Genomic DNA, 24,313 nt, shown 5'->3' on the forward strand with positions numbered 1-24,313 from the left:
GCTACCGCTGCTCCAAGGGGTTTTCGCACACACTCAGTAAAGCGCTGTTGGCAAGGACCTGCTGATATTTGTGATGAACTGACTGCTGACAGGGCCAACAGAGGGGCAGCCAGCCAAACAGCAAGCCAGGAGGGAGGCTTTTTTTCTCGCTCTACTTTATGAGGGAGGAGAAGAGGGCTTTGGACGCCTGCATTTTGTTTAAATGCTGCCATTAAAATGTCCCAGTACCTAAGCTTTGCCTTTGCTATCGTCTTCCATTCTACCCCCTCCTCCCTCTGTTATCTTCCCCCCTAGCCTGTCTGCCTCTCCAGCCTCTACCTGGATTTGAATAGAAACCAGACAGGCAATTCACTGGGCTCAGTCGCCATTCAAGCCCGCTGGCCGTACAATGGGGATCTGTTAGCACGCAGTCACCAAATGCACTCCCATCCCCCACATAAAGCGCAGACCTGCGCCGAGAGGGAGAGAGAGGGAGGGGAAAGAGGGGTTGGGATTAGAGGGCTAGGGTGCAGAGGGTGGGTGTTTTTTTGGAGGGAGGTCAGGGATGGAAGAGGGGGGGTAGCAGTGGACAGGAAATGTCTGCCTTTGATGAACCACTTGCAGATTGGCGCTCCACCAAAAAAGAGAGAGAAAGAAGGAGGGAGAGGAGGCGGGAAGAGGAGGGGGAAAAGGAACAGGCCAAGGTAACATGCTGTCTGAACCTTACCCCTGGGGGCCCCTTTTCAGACAATTTGGTGCAGTAAAAAACGTGTGAGGAGAGAGAGAACGAGGGAGAGAACGAACGTAAAGCCTCAGAACCTGTCTACCACTTCCTCTGCCAATGACACGGTCGTTAAAGAACTCACGTGCTGCAAAAACAAACACTCAAAGGCCGTGGGGGGGGGCTCGGAGGGTTCCTTTACGCTACCCCGTCCTTCCAAGTCCCTCTCTCTCCATCTCTCCCCTATCTCTCTCCATGCATCTTCATTTAACCCTTCCTCTTCTCTTCTTATCTCTCACTCTTTCAGCGAGGAACCATGGACATGCTCGTCAAACTTTACGGAGATCTCTGCCTCTTTTGTCGGGCTCCAGATTGAGTCGTAATCTCTAGAACGTACATTGATAAAAAGAACAACCACAAGAGAGAAAATAATGATAAAAAACAAACCCCCCCAAAAATCTTGCACTATTGTCCCCGTTCGTCTAGCTAGCTCGCAGCTTCAGCCCAACCCGCTAGGTTTAGAGTTTTCAAAATTCACATTTCTACGTCGGCGACGGGACTCCAACATTCCGACGGCTTTGCGAGGTCGAGAATGTAGCTAGAGTAACTTAACTACTTGAACTTGTCTCTGCGTCAAAGACCTTATCTGCGGCCATCTCCTGCAGTTGGGAGAATGGAGCCACGGCACCAACCTTAACTGCTGCCTGTCAGCTCAGTTCAGCTTCACTGCTTATGGACAAAGGCAGGTGTGTGTGTGGGGGGGGGGGCACTATCTGAGAGGATGGATATTTAGTTGACTAGTGTTGTGATATACTAGGAATGCTTGTATGTGTGTGAAACAGTGCACGTGTGTGAAAGCGTGCACGTGTTTGTTAGAAGGCATGCGTGTGCATGGGGAGAGAAAGGAATTGAGCATATGTGCGTGTCAAAATATGGGAACATACTATAGTCAAAGCGTCCATTATGGCTGACAACTATACTGAATAAAAATATAAAATGCAACATGCAACGATTTCAATGATTTTACTGAGTTACAGTTCATATAAAGAATTTAGTCATTTGAAAGAAGTTAATTAGGCACTAATCTGTGGATTTCACATGACTGGGCATGGATGCAGCTATGGGTAGGCCTGGGAGGACAAAGGCCCACCTACTTAGCAGCCAGGCCCAGCCAATCAGAATTAGTTTTTCCCCACAAAAGGGCTTTATTACAGACAGAAATACTCATCAGCTCTCCCCCTACCCCACCCCTCCTCAGACGATCCCGCAGGTGGAGAAGCCGGATGTGGAGGTCCTGGGCTGGCGTGGTTACACAGTCCGCGGTTGTGAGGCCGGTTGGACAAAGTCTCTAAAACAACGTTGGAGGTGGCTTATGGTAGAGAAATTGACATTCAATTCTCTGGCAACAGCTCAAGTGGACATTCTTGTAGTCAGCATGCCAATTGCACACTCCCACAAAACTTGACACATCTGTGGCAGCCTTTCATTGTCCACAGCACAAGGTGCACCTTTGTAATGATCATGCTGTTTAATCAGCTTCTTGATATGCCACACCTCTCAGGTGGATGGATTATCTTGGCAAAGAAGAAATGCTCACTAACAGGGATGTATACAAATTCATGCATAACATTGAGAAATAAGCTTTTTGTGCATATGTAGAATTTCAGGGATATTTTATTTCGGCTCATGAAACATGTGAGCAACACTTTACATGTTGTGCTTATATTTCTGTTCAGTGTATTGTTTTTTAGCAACCTCACAGCTTTCCAAACCCATGTGCTCCCCTGAATTGAAGTAATTTTGGTTGTTAAGATATGCTGGCTGACGTTACGTGTGTGTGATGTGTGTTTGTGATTAAGAGTAAAAGAATGTCAGTGGTGTGTGTTTGTTTGGTGGGGCTGCAGGCTTGGTGACATGGCAGGAGAGGCTGTTTCCACATGCCCAGAGAGCAGGCCCTAGTCTCGCTCCTGAGAACTATATACAGCCACACCGCGAAGTAAAATAACTACAGCCACACCGTGGAATAAAATAACTACAGCCACACCGTGGAGTAAAATAACTACAGCCACACCGTGGAGTAAAATAACTACAGCCACACCGTGGAGTAAAATAACTACAGCCACACCGTGGAGTAAAATAACTACAGCCACACCGTGGAGTAAAATAACTACAGCCACACCGTGGAGTAAAATAACTACAGCCACACCGTGGAGTAAAATAACTACAGCCACACCGTGGAGTAAAATAACTACAGCCACACCGTGAAGTAAAATAACTACAGCATAACTACAGCCACACCGTGAAGTAAAATAACTACAGCCACAGTGCAAAGCAAACAAAATCCTAAAAACTAAATATAGGGTCCGGATGGGACTAGTAATGATTAAGACAGGCGACAGGTTCTCGGAAGATTAAATTGAGTTTCGAGAACATTTTGGGGGAAATTGGATGTCTGGACAAAATATAGGCTGTTGATTTCTAAAGTGAAAGTGGCATCCCTTGTCAGTAAAAATGTATTTGAATAAATATTGCAAAGGACAACTGGCAGCGTGAAAATTATTAACACAATGAAACAAAGACGGAGGGGTGGCGAATCTTGTTTTACGTAGGCGTGGAAATTATTTTGACACAAAAGAAAAGGCGTGCTCTCGTCCTGTACTGGAAGATAATTAAATTGTGAAAAGCGCATCACTACTCAGTTAACACTTGCTCGCAGATTACAGTTTTGGATTTGATCGACCGTGAGGCGAAATATGAACTTGGGAGATGTTGACAGCGCGATGACATATTGTGTCAAATCCGTGCATTTGTTTTTTCTATCTCTGGAAAGGATGGGCATCTGGCCCGTTGTCATCGTTGTCTTGTCCATGGAAATATGTGCCACCATTTTGTTGTAGCGCGGAGAATCACTGCGACACCTACTTCAATGGCGCATTTTCATATAGACATGAGAAATGAACAGACGCCATTGTCTAAACGTTGGTTCGTTCATAACAAATCTAAACTTTGCTCAAACAAGTATTATCTAACCGCTGCAATTTAATAGAACCCCAATTAATTATCAATAAATATTTATTTCATCAATACATATTCCGGGACTCAATTTCGACTAAGTCTAACCTGTTAATATTATATATGCTCCCATCACCACAGACTGTATATGTATATTTCACTGTACATATATGAGAAAAACGTAAATATTTTCACCGCAGCAGTTACGGGCTCCTGTGTTAAAAAATGAACGAGCCATTTTACAGGCATTTTTCTGTTCACTGAATATCAGGGTCAATTATGGAGTCCCGTCTGGAAGCCATTCTCTGCGCATTAGTGCAGATTAGGCAAGCAGGCCCACAGAACAGTAGGCGAGGATCCACCCCAGGGTCATCTGTCTGGGTAACCCACATAGCGAGGAGTGCCCGCGAGATGTCATATTCGCCGACCCCCAGCGAAACAAACGGCAGAGCATAACATGGCCAGGCAAACATAGGCTACCCACCCACCCACCCACCCACCCACCCACCCACCCACCCACCCACACACACACACACACCCACACACCCACACACCCACACCCACACGTGTAAGGACATACACACACTGAAAGGGTAAAGTGATAGCCCCCAACAGACACTACCTCCACCCACCGAGGGTTTTCAATAATAAAAAGAAAAATGCGAAATCATTTATCAATAATGTCCACTCAATTAATCATGCCTTTTGGTTAAGGCTAAATTGACTTTGCCATTCATAAAACGATAAATAAACAGTGCCTTCGCAACATTTTCCAATCTGGCAACAGACTAGTTTTTTGCTTTTGTTCCCCCAAAAAAAATTTAAAAAGGGGGCAGCAGAATAATAATGCTTGCTAAATGTCAACGACAATATCTTTTCTCGTTTGGCAGCAATCTGTTTTGTTGCATGTGAGCACTCTGAAACTGCTCTGTCAGGGCCGAGCCCTTTCATTTCTTGACCAAAGGTTCCGCTCATTTCCCATGCACCTTTGCTTCTGCAAAGGATCAAAGGCTCTCTCCAGTCTGAGCGTAGAGATAAGAGATGAGACTGGGAATAAAGAGAGGGGGAATGAGGGGGTGAAAGTAAAAGAGAGAGAGACACAGAGAGAGAGAGACAGATATGTGCCTCTGCCTGTCTCTCCGATCTGCAGACTGGAGAACTAGGCTACATCTTCTACTGGGTCAGATCCCGGTCTATGCTTTTGTCTCTGGGATGAGAGCATGGAGAAGGCATGGAATCGAAACAAAGAGAAAAAGCGAGGGCATGGAAGAGGGAGATAGGGAAGTTGCCTCGTGTACAATGATCAACTTTTCTCTTTTTTGGGTGGGGGACAAAAATTCCATCAGTAATGTTGCGGATTCAGTCGTCAGCTATCGGCTGGTCGGGGATCTGGTCGTCAGCAATCGGCTGGTCGGGGATCTGGTCGTCAGCAATCGGCTGGTCGGGGATCTGGTCGTCAGCAATCGGCTGGTCGGGGATCTGGTCGTCAGCAATCGGCTGGTCGGGGATCTGGTCGTCAGCAATCGGCTGGTCGGGGATCTGGTCGTCAGCAATCGGCTGGTCGGGGATCTGGTCGTCAGCAATCGGCTGGTCGGGGATCTGGTCGTCAGCTATCGGCTGGTCGGGGATCTGGTCGTCAGCTATCGGCTGGTCGGGGATCTGGTCGTCAGCTATCGGCTGGTCGGGGATCTGGTCGTCAGCTATCGGCTGGTCGGGGATCTGGTCGTCAGCTATCGGCTGGTCGGGGATCTGGTCGTCAGCTGTCGGGGATCTGGTCGTCAGCTGTCGGGGATCTGGTCGTCAGCTATCGGCTGGTCGGGGATCTGGTCGTCAGCTATCGGCTGGTCGGGGATCTGGTCGATAGCTATCGGCTGGTCGGGGATGTGTGTTTCCTATGCATGGAGACTTACTTCATCGATGAAAAGTCATATACTAGTCTGAGCACTCATCTGCTACAAATGATCTCTGCGGGAGGAAAGCCATTAAAGTAAATCCCCATATGGTCAAAAAAGATAGACGTGGAAAGCTTTGGGGAAACTCAACACTGTCACAATCTGCTACTCCTGTCTCAATTCACTGTTCCGATGGACAGTTGGGTTTTCTCTGTTACCCTCTACAGGGAGTGGAAGGAAGCCACAGAACAGAATTACTTGGCGCATTTGGTGGCAGCTGTGGGACCCAGCCTTAACCGAGGGTACAGGAAAGCCAGGGGCCATTTAATGAGCCTCTATGAATTCCACCGAGATTTGAAGTGGGAGAGAAGTCGTAGCAAGGGGCTGGGGCTGCAGTTAATTGGCAGTAAGAGAACCGGTCATCCGGATGACAGATCAGGGCAAAGGGAGAAAAGCTTGCTAATCACGACAGATTAGCACACGATAAAACAGAAGTTTCAGATGAAGACATGCTCTGCATGACAGAGAGAGAGAAAGAGAGAAGGATAGAGTAACAGAGAGAGCGAAAGAGAAATAGGAACTCTGGGAAACGGTGGAAGAGAACAGAAAGAAAGCACAGCAGTCTCCATGTTTAACAGTCTTGTTAACAGACTTAAAACCCATATTTTGCTGTGTTTCTGTAGCCTTGGTGAGACTGACCCTGAGATGCAGGATATCAAAAGAGAGAACGGGATAAAATAGGGTTTAAAGCAAACTCATGCAATAGTGAAAACACTCAAGCTTCTTTGGTCTAACAGAGATTTGCTATATGACGGTATAGAACCTTATGATAAGGATTTTTTGCATAATGAGCACATGGCGTCTAGCTGTGAGGGGTTAAATGACTTTTAGCAGCCATATTGATTCAATCTATCGTCGTGGACAAGTCTTGTAAGCACCTAAAACAGATGGATGAGTAAAGAACTACCGCAAATATGAATCAGACCACCTACAATTCCCTGTTGTCAGTAGTCATTCAGATGAAGTCCTAAGCGTTTGGACAAAAGGGTAAGGGAGAGCCAACCATGATGTTGAAGAAGTCCGAATCCAAGTCCGAGCTGGATTTGCTCCAACAAACCTCACGCCCACCTCAGGAACAACGACGGATGCTGTGAAACGTTGAGTTCGACGTGGCACCAGAAAGAGATGGGGGGAGTCGACAGCTGAGCCTCTCGTCAGAGCCTGCAGTGTCACACTGGTTTGGATATGATCTGATACGGGGCACGACAACTCTGGCATTCTTTTATTTTTATTTTTTTTACTTTTACACAGTGACGAAGAGGCTGACCCCCACCCCTGCCCTCTACAACACACACCCACCCCCAACCGCCTCCAGTCCCCCGTGGCGCGTTCACACGCACCAATTCTGGGTCAGCGGCCATGACTGCGATTTACAGTGAAGCAGAAGAAGAGGCGGGCAGGCGGGCTGAGGGACAAACAACATCCCCCCCACACAACCCCACCTTCTCGCCCAAACCCTTTGCCCCGCCCGCACCCACATGCCTACCGCCTCCATCTTCTCCTGCCTCCATTTCGTGAGCCATAGGCCCCAAGACCCAGCTGAAGTGATAAAGGGAGCACTTGCTCTAACTCGGCCATTAGACAAGTCGGAGTACAGACTATATTTTCAATGGTTTGGCGGATTTGTTTGAACATAGTGCAGTAGTCTCCATTCTGTCCTTCTATGCGTTAGTGTCTGTGATTAGCCTGTGAGCGAGGACAGTCTGCTGTGCTCCGCAGCGACGCCTTGCAACAACCGGCCCTCGTTGGTCTAGCACTTCCTAGTCCCCACAGGCCACCCCAGCCAAGCGTCCCAGCAGGGGGAGAGGTCTGGAATGGCAGTCCTAGTGCCTCCATATTTTAATGATTATTATTATTATTATTATTACAGTAAGAGGCTGTCCAGAGATGATTATCTGTCAGCTGGACGTCGCGCTATACGGGATTGTCTGCTGAGGAGATTAAAACCTGCAGATTAGGCAAATCGCAAACAAGCGCCAGGCAACCTTTTGTTTGACACCACGGGCCCTTGTGGACCTATTCATATCGCTCCCGCAGAGGGGCTTCGAGTCTTAGACACTTTCAGAAGCTGAAGGTACTTGAGATGCAGCAACATAAAAGCACTGCTCAAGATAAGACATTGGGATTTGCCCCAAAAAATATCTCGATATTCAGACTTATTCAAATTGAAAATAAATCTAATTTAAATTCAAACTTGTGAAATAGATGTTAATTGATTACATAAAAACAAAAAAATCTTCTAGTTTTATTCAGGTACATTTGCCCCAGACATCCTTCCAATATGATGCAGCAGTCATTGGGGCGGCAAGTAGCCTAGTGGTTAGAGCGTTGGACTAGTAACCGAAAGGTTGCAAGATCGAATCCCCGAGCTGACAAGGTACAAATCTGTCGTTCTGCCCCTGAACAAGGCAGTTAACCCACTGTTCCTAGGCCGTCATTGAAAATAAGAATTTGTTCTTAACTGACTTGCCTAGTTAAATAAAGGTAAAACATATATTTTTTTTTAAATCACAAAACAAAATGGTTCTAGTATATTTAGAGGCATTAGCAATCTGCTCTAGTAACAAAGAGTTTATATTTTTGTGAACATCGGCAGTTGCGATATCCCAGTGAACTACTTCAAAGTGTTATATGTCCTGAAACTAATGATCCCGACTGCATTATTCAAATCCAGGGAGAAAGATGGAGGGGGGAAGTCCCCCCCCCTCATCTTTTTTGCTACCCTAGCCCCCCTAAGAGCTTTTGATAAGAATAAAGTGGTGGGTCACGCCACATGAGTCAGGGAATTAAAATTTAGCCTCGGAAGCTCCAACCATATCGTGCCTTTGAAGGAAATTGAGGGCAACCGATAAACCTGACCTCACATATTACGACGGCATGGGGGTCAGAGATCCAGAAAATGCTGTCATATGGCCGAGCATTCCTTTGTGCTCGGCGTAACCAATCCTCAAACGTAAGACAGGCTTACCCCGAGTGTTAAGAAGCTATGGGGCTGGTTTAAAACGTATCTAATGAGTCTCTCTCCCTCTCTCTAAGCCAGGTAGAAGCTCAGTATAGGGTCTATTTTAACATGATTTAAATTGGCCAGGTATTACATCACCAGGCTATGGCCAATCATGTTGTCGGTGCAACTTTGAGAGCTCACTAATGTAAAAAAAAATGTCTGTGTGAATAGTCGGAAGCAACTAATAGGACACAATGCTGTGTGGATGTCCTGTATTGAAGATGGCCTCTATTCCAGCTTTAAAGTGAGGGAAGTTGAATAAGTGTTGTGTTATGGGCCTGGTGCTTGGTTTGGTGTTCAAGGTAGTCAAATTCCCACAGAGTAATCTGAGGGGGGTAAGAGTGCCATAACACACTGATTCTTTTAACAACTGGCTAAATATTACAGTCATTTCAAAGCTGTAAGATAGAAATGCATGTGACTTCCCCGACAGTTATTGCAGACTCTATGCCTAACACCAGTGTCGTTACTAGTTACCACAACCACAAAGTCATAAACCCTGCCTATTTCTACAATTTATCTAATAAAAATTTGATTTTAAACCTATCCTTAAAACTAACCTTAAGCTTAGCCTTAAATTAAGGCCAAAAAGCACATTTTTGTTTTCATTAATTTTTACGATATAGCAATTTTTTACTTTGTGGCTGTGGTAACTACTGAAAACCATGCCCCCTCCAGGTCCCTGGGCTCTGCAACTGAGCATTATAGGATGCTGGTGGTCCAAGGGAAGCAGGCGCAATGCAGTGAGTTGCCAGGGGGATGGGGTAGAGGCCAGGGTCTGGGTTAGAATGGATTTCCCTGCGACTATTTGGACAGCCAGTGTCGGGTTACCTTCTCTCCCTCCCTGTCTTCTTTGACAAATGGCCCTCCAGTGGGGCAGTAGTGCTGCAGTTGCACACGTTCAGCTACTGGAACAGCAAGGGCATATTTTTCTCTCAGCATCATTTCCCCATCATTTTTCTCTCCCTGTTATCATGACAAAAATGTACAGTGTGGGTTCAATGGCAGTACAAGAAAATTAGCACTGGTTTCCCGTGTTACATGGACTGCCCGGCGATCGGATAAAACAGGGTCAATGCGAAGTCGGAAAAAAATTAAATAATACTTAGCTGGTGTTGCTTCCTGCAGTCCGCTGTTGCCAGTCATAATCTGCTGATGGTGCAGGCTTTTGCTTTATTCCACCCTCACGGCTTTGTTGCTGGTGGTAGCTGGTTGACACCGAGCCGGCGGTCGGGACTTCCACGCAGCACTACTTGACGCAGGCCTATCAAAGCCCTCTGCTTAGAGCCTGTTATCCACTTTATTTACTAGGGGCCTACAGCCAAAGTTCAACTGCTACCTTGGAGTTAAGTTCAGTGACCCTCGAGTGCTTTCTGTTTACCCAAGTGGGTTCAGGAGGGAGGGATGTCCCTCTGCGGTGTGGAGGCTTTTTATTTGATGTAGAGTGATTGGCGGATTCTGCCCGGTGTAATACCATTCAGAGAAGGTAAAAAGGCTGTGCTTTTCTACCTCAAACCTCAATCCAGGAGGCAGGGCGGGGATATATGCAAATGAGGAGACAAGGAATATGAAAGAAGCCGTAGTGATTTGAGGCAGGACGGGGGGATGGGGGCTTGCTGTGAGAGAAGAAAAAAGGTGCAAGAATAAAAATCATGTTAGTGTGAGGCAGGGTGTCAATTTTAAAAGGGGGTGAAGAGGTAAGGGGGCTGGCTGCCAAAGAGATGGGAGGGAGCGCCCTGACAAACCAACTGCTCGGGACTGATGCATACTCTATCCGTCTCCAAGGCGGCTCTCCTTTAAAATCGTGGCATCTGGTGTATGTCTGGCGTGATCCATCCATACACGCTTATCCTTCACATAAATGACGTTGCTTGTGGTGAAGCGGTCATCAAATACTCACAGTAATTAATGACTCTTGTGATATCAATATGAGCCAAAAGGGGCCCAACATATTTTAGGTTTGTGGGAACCATGTTCCTCCCGATTCCTGTCCAAAAGGCATCACATTCTATTTTCACATGACAAACGCAATGCGATATCAGCAAATTGGAAGCCACTATGCATCTCGAGGAGGCCATTTCCTCTGTGTCGACATTCATTCCAACCCATCTTAACTGTAGGTCTATGCTTTGAGACAGCCCACTGTGGAATCGTAAGTCTGTATTGTCAAGCCAGACTGGGAGAGGAAAATAGTCAAGGGGAGCTGGGCGGGTTAAGTTTCATCGATCGCATTTTCCTCCAATCGATCCCTCCTCGCGATCACTTCCTCCTCTCACTGGCTCTCTCTGCACGGGCAGATATATTGATCATAAGAAAGTAACCTACTGTATGTGTATCCTTCAAAGCATACACCCACACAAGATTATTTCTAGTCATTAGGGTTCCTAATACTCTATATAGGCCCTCAGGGATTGCTGCCACATGACTAAGATTGTTCCCGTCACAGCATGCTAGTGTATCATTGTTGGTTGGATGCTGCTGACTCTTTTCAGCACAGAAAGCCAGAGAAAAATGGAGAGAGCACGGTTTTGCAGTGTGGACTATAAACGGGTGTGGTGGTGATGGTGGTATGGCAGGACCAGAGCAGCAGACCGCCCAATACTGGGCCAGAGATATATTTAGCTCTGTGCCGTTGACAGTTGCCCAGTCACAACAGTAATGATGTCCGTCTATTTTCGCACTCTGAGGACACTGTCTGTGATGTCATAATGGCTGTACTTTAGCTTAGTCTCCTGCCGTAGTTGCTGTTTTAACGAATAGAAGCTGTGGAGCAGCCGTCTGCTGACAGAAAAGGGGCCAGAACACAGATTGTCTGTAAGGTAGAGAGAGAGATAGAGAGAGGGGTAGAGGTAGAGAGAGAAGTAGAGAGAGGGGTAGAGGTAGAGAGAGAGGTAGTGAGAGAGAGAGGTAGTGAGAGAGAGAGGTAGTGAGAGAGAGAGGTAGTGAGAGAGAGAGGTAGTGAGAGAGAGAGGTAGTGAGAGAGAGAGGTAGTGAGAGAGAGAGGTAGTGAGAGAGAGAGGTAGTGAGAGAGAGAGGTAGTGAGAGAGAGAGGTAGTGAGAGAGAGAGGTAGTGAGAGAGATGGGTAGTGAGAGAGATGGGTAGTGAGAGAGATGGGTAGTGAGAGAGATGGGTAGTGAGAGAGATGGGTAGTGAGAGAGATGGGTAGTGAGAGAGAGAGGTAGTGCGAGAGATAGGTAGTGAGAGAGAGAGGTAGCGTGAGAGGTAGCGTGAGAGAGGTAGCGTGAGAGGTAGTGTGAGAGAGGTAGTGTGAGAGGTAGTGTGAGAGGTAGTGTGAGAGGTAGTGTGAGAGGTAGTGTGAGAGGTAGTGTGAGAGAGGTAGTGTGAGAGAGGTAGTGTGAGAGAGGTAGTGAGAGAGAGGTAGTGTGAGAGAGGTAGTGTGAGAGGTGGTGTGAGAGAGGTAGTGAGAGAGAGGTAGTGTGAGAGAGGTAGTGTGAGAGAGGTAGTGTGAGAGAGCTAGTGAGAGAGGTAGTGAGAGAGGTAGTGAGAGAGAGGTAGTGAGAGAGAGGTAGTGAGAGAGGTAGAGGTAGTGAGAGAGGTAGAGGTAGTGAGAGAGGTAGAGGTAGTGAGAGAGGTAGAGGTAGTGAGAGAGGTAGAGGTAGTGAGAGAGGTAGTGAGAGAGGTAGTGAGAGAGGTAGTGAGAGAGGTAGTGAGAGAGAGAAAGAAAGGGGATACCTAGTCAGTTGTACAACTGAATGCTATCAACTGAAATATGTCATAATGGCAGTACTCTAGCTTAGTCTCCTGCCGTGGTTGCTGTTTTAACAAGTGGAAGCTGTGAATCAGAGAGGTGCGGAGGGCTCCCTTAAATTGACATCCCCGTCTTCGGCTCCCGGGGAACAGTGGGTTAACTGCCTAACGCGAGAGAGCGCGAGCGAGAGCGAGCGAGAGAGCGAGAGAGAGCGAGAGAGAGAGAGAGAGGTATAGCCAGTCAAGTCCCAATTGCGTCTTCCATGACGTCACATTTTAGTCTTCGCCTGCGGATTTGTACTTAAGTGTGGGTGTGTGTGTGAGAGAGTGTATGTGTGTTTATACTGTAATGTCGGCTGTAATTGTCAGGATGTTATTAGCATTCCATTGATGCATTTCCCTCTCTTTCCCCGTCTCTTTCTAGATGGTCCCTGCTGGTGGTGTGTACGGTGTGAGAGGAACGATCTTCATGGCAGCATGTGCCAGTGGGTCGGCCATGACACTTTGAGAAAGAAAGATCCCTGAAGCTGGACTTCAAAGCAGAGATCTGTGTTAAACACACACGCGTAGACACAAACATCAAGGTGACAATGGTCTCAGTAATATTTCCTAAGTGAAACAGGATTACAGGTCAGAGAGCCAGTAAACAGTAGTAAGACGCCACAGAGCCCCAACAACAGGTCTAGGAGCAGCTAGGGATGTGCATCTTTTAAGACGATTAGATACACTATGTGGACACCTGCTTGTCGAACATCTCATTCCAAAATCATAGGGCATTAATATGGAGTTGGTCCATGGGTGCTGCTATAACAGCCTCCACTCTTCTGGAAAGGCTATCCACTAAATGTTGGAACATTGCAGCGACGACTTACTTCCATTCAGTCACAAGAGCATTAGTGAGGTCGGGCGATGATGTTGGGCGATTAGGCTCCCAGTCGGTGTTCCAATTCATCCCAAAGGTGTTTGATGGGGTTGAGGTCAGGGCTCTGTGCAGGCCAGTCAAGTTCTTCCACACCATCCTCAACAAACCATTTCTGTATGGACCTCGCTTTGTGCACGGGGGCATTGTCATGCTGAAACAGGAAAGGGCCTTCCCCAAACTGTTGCCACAAATTTGGAAGCACAAAATCGTCTAAAAAGTCATTGTATGTGGTAGGAGGAAGATTTCCCGTCACTGGATCTAAGGGGCCTAGCTCGAACCATGAAAAACAGCCCCAGACCATTATTCCTCCTCCACCAAACTTTACAGTTGGTACTGTGCATTCGGGCAGGTAGCATTCTTATGGCATCCGCCAAACCCATATTTGTCCATCGGACTGCCAGATGGTGACGCGTGATTCATCACTCCAGAGATCGCGTTTCCACTTCTCCAGAGTCCAATGGTGGCGAGCTTTACACCACTCCAGCCGACACTTGGCATTGCGCATGGTGATCTTAGGCTTCTGTGCGGCTGCTCGGCCATGGAAACCCATTTCATGAAGCTCCCGACGAACAGATGATGTGCTGACGTTGCTTCCAGAGGCAGTTTGGAACTCGGTAGTGAGTGTTGCAACCAAAGACAGATTATTTTTACGCGCTACACACTTCAGTACCTGGTGGTCCCGTTCTGTGGGTTTGTGTGGCCTACCTCTACACGGCTGAGCCGTTGTTGCTCAGCCGTTAGACATTTCCACTTCACAATAACAGCACTTACAGTTGACCAAGGCAGCTCTAGCAGGGAAGAAATTTGACTTACTGACTTGTTGGAAAGGTGGCATCCGATGACGGTAACACGTTGAAAGTCACTGAGCTCTTCAGTAAGGCCATTCTACTGCCAATGTTTGTCTATGGAGAGTGCATGGCTGTGTGCTTGATTTTATACACTTGTCAGCAACAGGTGTGGCTGAAATAGTCGAATCCACTAATTTGAAGGTGTGTCCACATACGTTTGTATATATAATGTACATGGCTCCGATACGATACAGGAACCATACGTTTTAGTATAGCGACTCTGCAATTCGTAACGTTTGAATCTATTTTGGACCGATGCATGCTAGATTTGGATTGGTTTGGGGTCTGTGGACCAATGCAGTCATATCTCAAACATTTGAATAGGGGACCGATGCATATCGGTGAATCATTACATCCCTAGGAGCAGCCTGAGCAAAGTGATACAATAAAACAGAGGCCATAGAGCCCGAACAACAGATCCGGGACAGTGGAGGCTGCTGAGTGGAGGACGGCTCATAATAATGGCTGGAACGAAGCGAATAGAACGCCATCAAACATGTTTTCCATGTATTTGATACCTTTCCACACATTCTGCTCCAGCCATTCCCTCAAGCCCCTCCTCCCAACCGCCTGTGATAGAGGATTATTCTTAGGTTCAGCACAGTACACCATGGCACTGAGAGCCTTAGCAAAGTGAAACATGCCATAGAGACCCAACAACAGATCCAGGACCAGCCCTTGGGAACGTGAGTAAATAAAATACACAGACTAGGTTCTGAGTGAAGTGGAGAGAGTCAGTGAAACCTCAGGTTCCCTCGGGGAACATTCAACGCTGTCGGTGAGTTTGAGCCTCTGACAGAAACCATCGACCGTTGACTGTACCCTGAGGGTCACTGTTCTCGTCCAGGCGGATGAACACACACACACTCAGAGGCCACAGAGAATCTTCAAGGCACACACACACAAACATGAATCTTAAACACACACTAACCTAAACTTGAATTCTAAAGTTACACATGCGCAAACACACAGTGACACACACACACACACAAGTATTTATCCCATCTCCCTGGTTTGTCGGAAGTCCAGTTGGATCCTCTGTCCTTTCATGAGCTGATGGCTGCGATAAACATTCATTGCTGTCGGTGGGTTTGATGTGAATATAACTCACTGATCAATGAATGGACACTGCGGTTCAAACACCTCGATTACCAATCAATGAAGTGGAATCAAGAGGGTAGGTTCACCGTGTAGCCAATCACGAACAGAGGAGTCGTCAAGAATCCCGCCTTTTCTTCCAACCAAAGAGCCTTTCAGGTTGTCGTCAGGTGTGTGCCCTCCTTCTCAATCACTGCGAAACCCTCTAAAACGCTCTCATTCAGTTCCACAGAGTCATTACCTCTCACGCCCCCTCAATTTCATCTATTTGTAGGATAGAAAACAAATATTTATTTCACACATCATTAATTGAAAGATGTTGAATATCAGTACCCTCTCTAAAAATGTTGGTGCCTGACTACTATGTAGTTGAGTAAGTGTTCGGTGTCTCCTACCAATATGTTCTGTGTTTTGGATTGTTTTTATTATTATTTTATTTGTAATTTTTTTCCTTCAGTGAAATGTAATTATTTATTTATTATTATTAATATCATGGACCAATATTTGATACATGATAACTACTGCAGCAGAACTTTACTGAATCGAGCGTCCCCTCCAGCGACTTTCATTTGTCTTTGCCGGTCAGTCTGCCAATCCTAAACGAGTCCACTTCGACATGACGTCAACCTCTGAGTCTGAATGCTAGCTCATTTCTGCCCCTGTTAACCGGTGTTAGTCCTGCAAGAGCCATGTGGAGCTAATCTCCGCAGTAATTGCTTCATTCTAAATTGCAACCACGCTGGGAATTTTTTAAACACATCGACATTTTTCCAGTGTAGCCACGACCGCATGCACATTTTCTTTAGTCTTTAAAATATCAAAATATTTCCAGTGGAAAGCGGCAGCAGTGATGTCTGGGAGCCCTTAAATGGAAAGCAGGCCCCTATGGGCCCTAGTAACACACATACACAAGCTGTACTCACACACTGTACACACATGGTAGCGACACACACTTCTGTAGACACACACACTGTACACACGCACACTGTATACACACCCAACGGTTCCCCAGTAGCTCTTTAATTCAAGCTATATAAAGCATCCAGCTGCTTCTCAGCTTCACACAAACTCACAACCCCCCTCCCACCCCTCTTTCTTATCTGGATTCATTTACGGGGGGGTGGGGCTCGTCAAAAAAAAAACAGACAAAGACCTATTTTCATTGGATATGCCGTTTTCTCTTGGAGGTTTTAGGCAGATATAAGCCTCGCTAAAGGTGGCTAGTTACATCCATTCAAGAATCTAATTCAAATAAATCCCAAGATTCCGTTACCTTTCCTCACCCTCACAGATAGCCAAACTCTACAGCTGCCATCTTCTGTGATCCACTACCCCAATGTAGCCAACTCCCACAGACATTTGGATGGCAGGCTGCACAACATTACTCTCTCCCCCCACACACAAACACCTAACCCCCCCCCCCTTACTCCAGAGCTGTCTACAGTACAGCCTGGTTTACAGTAGCTGTGGGCAGCTCTGTGGGCTATGGGAGGTACAGGTGTGGGTCAGCAGGCCTTCTCAGGACACTGTAAGACCTGGTTCCTTTATAGTAGAGTACAGAGCCATATGGACAGGATTAGGACACACACACAGAGACACACGCACACAGAGAGACACACACACACACAGAGACACACACACACAGAGACACACACACACACTTCCTGTTTCATGCGTGGTGAATGAATAAGGCATATGGGAATATGGGCGGATTAGACTGCCAGTTTATTAACAATGTTTTATTAGATTTTGTTTAGCTCAAATATGGTCTATTCTATTCTATGTAATCTCACTAAAATAAGGCATTGGATGGCTTAGAATAATAAAAATATTTATTTGATTTTACTTTATTTGTGTCTTGTGATGTTTTCGTTGGCTTGAGGTTCGGACTCCCTGTTCCCGACTCCCTGTTCCCGACTCCCTGTTCCACAACATGCCTCCACTGGTTTATTGTGTTGGGGCTTCTGAGTCAGTGGATATATATTATACACAGTGCATTCAGGACTTATTCAGACCCCTTCCCTTTTTCCACATTTTGTTTTGTTACAACCTTATTCAAAAAAAAAATTTATATATATATTTTTTAAATGTCCTCAATCTACACACAACACCCCATAATTACAAAGTGAAAACTGTTTTTTGCACAAGTATTCAGACCCTTTGTTATGAGACTTTGAGCTCAGGTGCATCCAGAAGGACAACCATCTCTGCAGCACTCTACCAATCAGCCACTCCTGAGTAAAACGGACATGACAGCCTGCTTGGAGTTTGCCAAAAGGCACCTAAAGGATTCTCAGACCATGACAAACAAGATGCTCTGGCCTGAATGATGTGATGCTTTGCATTTGGACTGAATGCAAAGCGTCACGTCTGGAGGAAACCTGGCACCATCCCTACAGTGAAGCATGGTGTTTTTTTTGTGTTTGTTTTGTAAATATAGGGTATGGTGAGTAGATTGAGGGAAACTTTTTTTAAATCAATTTTAGGATGAGGCTGTAACGTAACAAAATGTAAATGTGTCTCAACGGAAAGAAAGAAAAAGGAAAATGAAAAAAGAGAGAAAGACAGACAGAGGGCGAGTGTTCTCGTGCACACTCTTGGCGGCAAGTGCACGTACAGGCCTGTGACATGCATTACAGGCGGCAGGGCACGCACAATGGGGCAGTTGTCACAGGGCCTGACATCATCGAGAGGAGCACAGTGTCATCGGGAGAAGAGAGCAAGAAGAGGGATCGCCGGTTGGGAATGCCCCAAATGGGCACCGTCCCAAAACTTCAGCCCAGAGCATACACACTACAAAGTATTAACAGAAAGAATGAGTTTCTCACAAATAGACAGGAATACTGTGGTTCTTGGAGCTTGACATTCAATATAAACTGGCCAAGACAAAAATTACCCTCTTTTCATAGTGACACTCATTTGGATATGAATTATATTTGGGTTCATATTCTATAAACTCAACAAGTATAGCAATTAACGCAAATTAGCCATAAACCCAACAAAAATCCCGAAAACTAAATGTTGTTCGTCTTTAAACCCAAATGATATGATTTTGATTGAATGAGGCTCTAGTGTTTGTCCAAAACTGTCATGAAAGCCCACTACAAGAGCAACACAAATCCCAGTGTTCTTTGCTGTGATAGCTAGCCGATTGTAGGCTGTGCAACATCACAGCTATGCAGACCACTGTTTAATATCATAAACTGGGTGGTTCGAGCTCTGAATACAGATTGGCTGACAGCTGTAGTATATCAGACCGTATACCACGCATATGATAAAACATTTATTTTTACTGCTCTAATTACATTGGTAATCAGTTTATAATAGCAATAAGGTACCTAAGGGATATGTGGCATATTGCGTCGTGCCTAAGAACAGTCCTTAGCCGTGGTATATAGGCCATATACCATACCCCCTCGGGCCATATTGGTTTATTCTAGAAATGTCTCATCAGTAATGGAAGGATTGTCTGGTCTTTTAATCTGTAAATTACAAAAACGGATAAGACCAGACTTCAAAACTTGCCCTCACATTCCCGCCAGTGGGGAAGACAAAATGTGGTGGCTACAGATGTTTTAATGAGAAATAAGATGTTATTTGGAGATAACGGAGAGGGGGCGCATTAATATTCGGGGCCTAATCTTGATGTTGGGGACAAGCATTGTTGCAGTACACGATGACTTCCTGTGAAATAAGGGTTTTTGCTTCCCTCAGACCATGGTAGGAACAGAACTGTGTCTTTCAGAGGGGAAAGTTGGAAAAAACATTGAACAAAATTGTGTAGGTATCAGGGTTGTGGTCCATTTCAATTTATTCAGGAAGTAAAGTGAAATGGAATTGACCCCAACCCCAGTAGGAATATAGTGTTGCAGTTACACTATTATATGATTCAACATAGACATGATACACAAAAGCTGTTTCGCTAATCGGTGATGTAGCAGCAGTCAGTTTGTATGTTAATCTGAAATGACAGAATTAGGCTATTGAGACGCATCAAAGTCAGCCAGTAAGACTTCTATTGAGACGCATCAGTCAGCCAGTAAGACTTCTATTGAGACGCATCAAAGTCAGCCAGTAAGACTTCTATTGAGACGCATCAGTCAGCCAGTAAGACTTCTATTGAGACGCATCAGTCAGCCAGTAAGACTTCTATTGAGACGCATCAGTCAGCCAGTAAGACTTCTATTGAGACGCATCAGTCAGCCAGTAAGACTTCTATTGAGACGCATCAGTCAGCCAGTAAGACTTCTATTGAGATGCATCAGTCAGCCAGTAAGACTTCTATTGAGACGCATCAGTCAGCCAGTAAGACTTCTATTGAGATGCATCAGTCAGCCAGTAAGACTTCTATTGAGATGCATCAGTCAGCCAGTAAGACTTCTATTGAGATGCATCAGTCAGCCAGTAAGACTTCTATTGAGATGCATCAGTCAGCCAGTAAGACTTCTATTGAGATGCATCAGTCAGCCAGTAAGACTTCTATTGAGATGCATCAGTCAGCCAGTAAGGCTCTTACATCACACTCATGCGTCGCGACAGCTTCGAGTGAAAGGCTTATTTCATTGCTTCCTATAGTTACAATACAGCAGTCCTGGGAGTAACAAGACTAGTTCGCACGATATTATTTTATTTCAAGAACTTCTTATTTCCTCACAACTAGAAGTACATTTTAGGTAAATATACAATATTGCTTCTAAAATATAAACTTACAGTGTGGACAACGACATCATTGCCGCTGGGGACGCTTGTGTAAGCCTTCTTCTCCCAGGGGGGTTAGGGTTCAGTGAAGGACAGAAGAAGGTCATTATGGGATTGTTTGGACCTCTGGGCTTGGCATGGCTGAGCGATGCGGAGGGAAGGGGAGAGGAGTGGTGGAGACACCCACGGCCTAGTCCCAGGCCATTCACAGTGAGTCACATACACATTGTCACAGCCCCACTTACACACAGTGAGTCACATACACATTGTCACAGCCCCACTTACACAGTGAGTCACACGGCATGATGGGAAGCCAGAGGACGGTCGATTGGACACACACACACTATATAACAAGCAAACACTCAAGCACACTAATTCAGATATAAAGTCTACACAAACCTTCTCACATGAACAGTCAACGAGACAAACCGTGCACACAAACAATCTGACATCAGACGACAGCAAAGAGGACAGGAACCAAACAGAGAAGCTGGATGGCTCAGACATTGCTGGGCTGTAGCGAATTTGGAGTGAAAACGGTCCAGAAAGAAGAACGTGTATAATGAATACCCTGATGTGTTGCTGTTATGGTCGTCACAGTTTAACTTTTGTTTATGTAGGTTAAGTCTCATTGAGACAAAATGTCTTATGCAAGACATTTGTTATTGGAAGAAAAAAAACAGCGCCAGAGAGAGGAGAGAGACATCTGACAAGACCCCCAGGGACTGGGCCTTCTGTAGACAGGCTGTGGGCTGCTTCCACAACAAATACCATCCCACACTGCCTCCCTGAGGCCACATTTAACACTACAGGCAAAAAGGGACACCACTTTTGCTGCAACCTCTCAACCACACTTGGAGGAGCTTGGGTTTGAGAGGGGTGTGAATCCAACAATCTCTTACAGTTTCCCTTCAAATTCAACATAATCTTTTTACACATTAATTCCGCGTGGTTACAGGGTTAATTCTAGGGGGTTACAGGGTTAAGACAGAAATAACTCAAATGGTTAATAGTTTAGGTATTAATTCCGAGTGGTTAAGGTTAGGTTATGGTTTGGATTATAAAAAAAAAAAATCATGCAAAATTAGAAAAAACGATGTGCTATTACCGTCAAGACTCAAGTATTCTCGAGGCTTGCTAGAGTACGGTGAACTGTGGTAGCGCATTTGGAATTTTTCCAAATGTCCGAAATCGCCGTCTATTTTTGTGATCAGTCTGGTGAATCAGGTTGAGTGAAATTCATTTTTATTGTGTGTGGCCAACATGCGTGGTTTAGTTAACGTGGCCAACATGCGTGGTTTAGTTAACGTGGCCAACATGCGTGGTTTAGTTAACGTGGCCAACATGCGTGGTTTAGTTAACGTGGCCAACATGCGTGGTTTAGTTAACGTGGCCAACATGCGTGGTTTAGTTAACGTGGCCAACATGCGTGGTTTAGTTAACGTGGCCAACATGCGTGGTTTAGTTAACGTGGTCAACATGCGTGGTTTAGTTAACGTGGTCAACATGCGTGGTTTAGTTAACGTGGCCAACATGCGTGGTTTAGTTAACGTGGCCAACATGCGTGGTTTAGTTAACGTGGCCAACATGCGTGGTTTAGTTAACGTGGCCAACATGCGTGGTTTAGTTAACGTGGCCAACATGCGTGGTTTAGTTAACGTGGCCAACATGCGTGGTTTAGTTAACGTGGCCAACATGCGTGGTTTAGTTAACGTGGCCAACATGCGTGTGTTGGTGCATGTTTGTAGGTGCTTTGTTATAAAAAAAACTTCTCAGCAGGAATGACAACTTCTTATCACACTCATTAACACCCGAACTGTCCTGTCTCTGACACACTCTCATTAACACTCTGACCTGAACTGTCCGGTCTCTGAGACACACTCATTAACACTCTGACCTGAACTGTCCAGTCTCTGAGACACACTCATTAACACTCTGACCTGAACTGTCCTGTCTCTGAGACACACTCATTAACACTCTGACCTGAAAGGTCCGGTCTCTGAGACACACTGTACCTCAACCTTTAAGGTCTTCTGGTCCAACTCTGAAAAATACATTTCCATTGAACCACACTCCAAGTCACACTGTACGCAAAGCACAGTCACTCCTTTGGGCCATGACACATTGTTCATTCCACAAGGCAATGAAGGCATAAGCATCACTGAGCATGGCTCTATACGACTCACTACACAGGCCCATTTTCTCCTGTTGTCGCATTTGTGCCTTTCGTTATGTGGGTTATAGGATGACTCATTGGTTATATAAAAGTGAAGCGTTTTAATGTGAACAAAACATGTCAGACAGCACTGAAGTCATATAGCCCCAGTCTAACGATTACATCACACTGCCGACTGTTCTCGGTGGTTGTGTGTGTGTGCACGAGTGAGAGGGGGTTAGAGAGAGAGGCGTAGAGAGGGGGTTAGAGAGAGAGGCGTAGAGAGGGGGTTAGAGAGAGAGGCGTAGAGAGGGGGTTAGAGAGAGGGTGAGAGAGAGAGAGAGAGAGAGAGAGAGAGAAAGGCAGACTCGTATATTTCCTCAGCGAAAACAATGTACTGAACAAATGTCAAATTGGCTATTACCAAATTATCGTACGACAGACCACGTATTCAACCTGCACACCCTAATTGACAAACAAACAAACCAAAACAAAGGCAAAGTCTTCTCATGCTTTGTTGATCTGCTATACAAATTGATGGAAAGTGGTGTTGGGGGAAAAACATACGACATAAAATCCATGTACACAAACAACAAGTGTGCGGTTAAAATTGGCAAAAAACACACACATTTCTTCCCACAGGGCTGTGGGGTGAGACAGGGATGCAACTTAAGCTGCACCCACCCTCTTCAACATATATATTGGCGAGGGCACTAGAACAGTCTGCAGCACCCGGCCTCACCCTACTAGAATCTGAAGTCAAATGTCTACTGATGATCTGGTGCTTCTGTCACCAACCAAGGAGGGCCTACAACAGCACTTAGATCTTCTGCACAGATTCTGCCAGACCTGGGCCCTGACAGTAAAACCAAAATAATGGTGTTCCAAAAAAGGTCCAGTCGCCAGGACCACAAATACAAATTCCATCTAGAAACCGTTGCCCTAGAGCACACAAAAAAACAATACATACCTTGGCCTAAACATCAGCGCCACAGGTAACTTCCACAAAGCTGTGAACGATCTGAGAGACAAGGCAAGAAGGGCATTATATGCCATCAAAAGGAACATCAAATTTGACACACCAATTAGGATCTGGATGAAAAATACTTGAATCAGTTATAGAACCCATTGTCCTTTATGGTTGTGAGGTCTGGAGTCAGCTCACCAACCAAGAATTCACAAAAATGGGACAAACACCAAATTGAGGCTCAGCATGCAGAATTCTGTAAAAGAAATATCCTCTGTGTACAACGTAAAACACCAAATAATGCGCGCAGAGCAGAATTAGGCCGATACGCTAATTATCAAAATCCAGAAAATAGACGTTAAATTCTACAACCACCTAAAAGAGAGCGCTTCCATAACCTTCCATAACAAAACCATCACCTACAGAGAGATGTATCTGGAGAAGAGTCCCCTAAGCAAGCTGGTCCTGGGACTCTGTTCACAGACACAAACAGACCCCTGGGACAGCAACACAATTAGACCCAACTGAATCATGAGAAAACAAAAAGATAATTACTTGGCACATTGGAAAGAATTAACAAAAAAACAGAGCAAACTAGAATGCTATTCAAATCACATTTTATTGGTCACATACACATGGTTAGCAGATGTTAACACGAGTGTAGCGAAATGCTTGTGCTTCTAGTTCCAACAGTGCATTAATATCTAACAAGTAATCTAACAATTCCCCAACAGCTACCTAATACACACAAATCTAAAAGGGGTGAATGAGAATATGTACATATAAGTATACGGATGAGTGATGGCCGAGCGGCATAGGCATGGTGCAGCAGATGGTATAAAATACAGTATATACAGTTGAAGTCAGAAGTTTACATACACCTTAGCCAAATACATTTAAACTCAGTATTTCACAATTCACAATTTAATCCTAGTAAAAAAATCCCTGTCTTAGGTTAGTTATGATCACCACTTTATTTTAAGAATGTGAAATGTCAGAATAACAGTAAAGAGAATGATTTATTTCAGCTTTTATTTCTTTCATCACATTCCCAGTGGGTCAGAAGTTTACATAGACTCAATTAGTATTTGGTAGCATTGACTTTAAATTGTTTAACTTGGGTCAAACGTTTCGGGTAACCTTCCACAAGCTTCCCACAATAAGTTGGGTGAATTTTGTCCCAATCCTCCTGACAGTGCTGGTGTAACTGAGTCAGGTTTGTAGGCCTCCTTGCTCACACACGCTTTT

General features: G+C 45.4%; 1 protein-coding gene across 6 annotated transcripts in view; it reads right to left on the bottom strand.

Moving 5' to 3' along the window:
- LOC106570966 (nuclear receptor subfamily 6 group A member 1-A) overlaps positions 1-24,313 on the bottom strand; it is a 185,257-nt gene that overhangs the window by 97,502 nt on the left and 63,442 nt on the right. The window contains exon 1 of one of the 6 annotated variants that reach the window (XM_045693403.1): positions 9,500-10,007. The exons of the other annotated variants lie outside the window; for them this stretch is intronic. The gene's annotated coding sequence lies outside the window, so the exon portion shown is untranslated. Of the gene's footprint in view, positions 1-9,499; positions 10,008-24,313 lie in introns of those variants that run through there. 6 annotated transcript variants of the gene reach the window in all.

This window comes from Salmo salar, chromosome ssa01 (assembly GCF_905237065.1).
Source record: "Salmo salar chromosome ssa01, Ssal_v3.1, whole genome shotgun sequence".
Lineage (NCBI taxonomy): Eukaryota > Metazoa > Chordata > Actinopteri > Salmoniformes > Salmonidae > Salmo > Salmo salar.